Source organism: Octodon degus, unplaced genomic scaffold (assembly GCF_000260255.1).
Source record: "Octodon degus isolate 3935 unplaced genomic scaffold, OctDeg1.0 scaffold00010, whole genome shotgun sequence".
Taxonomy (NCBI): domain Eukaryota; kingdom Metazoa; phylum Chordata; class Mammalia; order Rodentia; family Octodontidae; genus Octodon; species Octodon degus.
The window spans coordinates 12,347,403-12,348,555 of NW_004524586.1; positions in this window are offsets into that span (position 1 = coordinate 12,347,403).

Below are 1,153 nucleotides of genomic sequence, written 5' to 3' on the forward strand. Positions count from 1 at the left end.
AAAAAAAAGAAATGTACTGGAAGACATTTGTATGCAAGACATACATCAGATTAAAACCTTATGATCCAAATATGTGAAAACTCTCAGAACTTAACAATAAAAAGATATACCAGATAAGAACTTTAGCATAAGTTTAAACAGATATCTTTTCATTGAAGATATTCAAGTGGCCCATAGGCCATTGAGCGTTAGGAAAGTGCTAAATGAAACTATGATATACCACTTTCATCCACTAGTATGACTATAATAAAAGACAGACAATAACAAACATTGAGGAGAAGGTAATCAGCTGGAGCATACACATATTATTCGTGGGAATATTAACATGGTACAGGGAGCTCAGAAAATAATTTGTCAGTTTCTTAAAACCTTGAGCACAAATTTCTCAGAAGACTCAGTGATTCTACTTCTAAGCATCTACATGAGAAGAGTAAAAATGTATGCTTGTGTATAAGAATTCACACATTTCTTTACTATATTGTTTTTAATTCCTCCTAAATGTTGGCTATAACCTAAATTTTCACAAGTGTACAGATAATGAAATATTATTCTTCCATAAAAGAAAACCACATATATATGCTATGGTGTGGATGAGCCTCAAAACATTATTTTTCATGAATGAAACTGGACATAGAAATCTACCTTTCGTGTGACCCATTTTGTAAGAAATATCCAGAAAAGACAATTAAAGAAAGTGGATTAGTGATTGCCTAGGGCACACATACACCCAAGAATTTCTGATTTATATTGATAGCTGTGTAACTTCACTAAGTTACTAAAAATCATAAATTGTACACATGAAAAGAGAGTATATATGAAAAGATAAAGTATGCAATGTATAACTTAATTAAGATAATTTAGGGCTGCAGAGTTAGCTTGGTGGTCTAAACGCCTTCCTGGCAAGCACAAGGACCTGGGTTTGATCTTCAGTACAGCATGCAGCGCCAGATCCAGAACCCCAGGTGCAATAAGCTGACCACTGAAACTGGGCATGGTGGAGCATGCCTGTAATTCTAGCACTGGGGGTGCAGGTCTGAGACAGGAAGATCATTATGAGTCCAAGCTGTGTAGCGAGACCCTGTACCAAATAAATGGATAGGTAGGTAGATATAGATAGATAGATAGATAGATAGATAGATAGATAGATAGATAG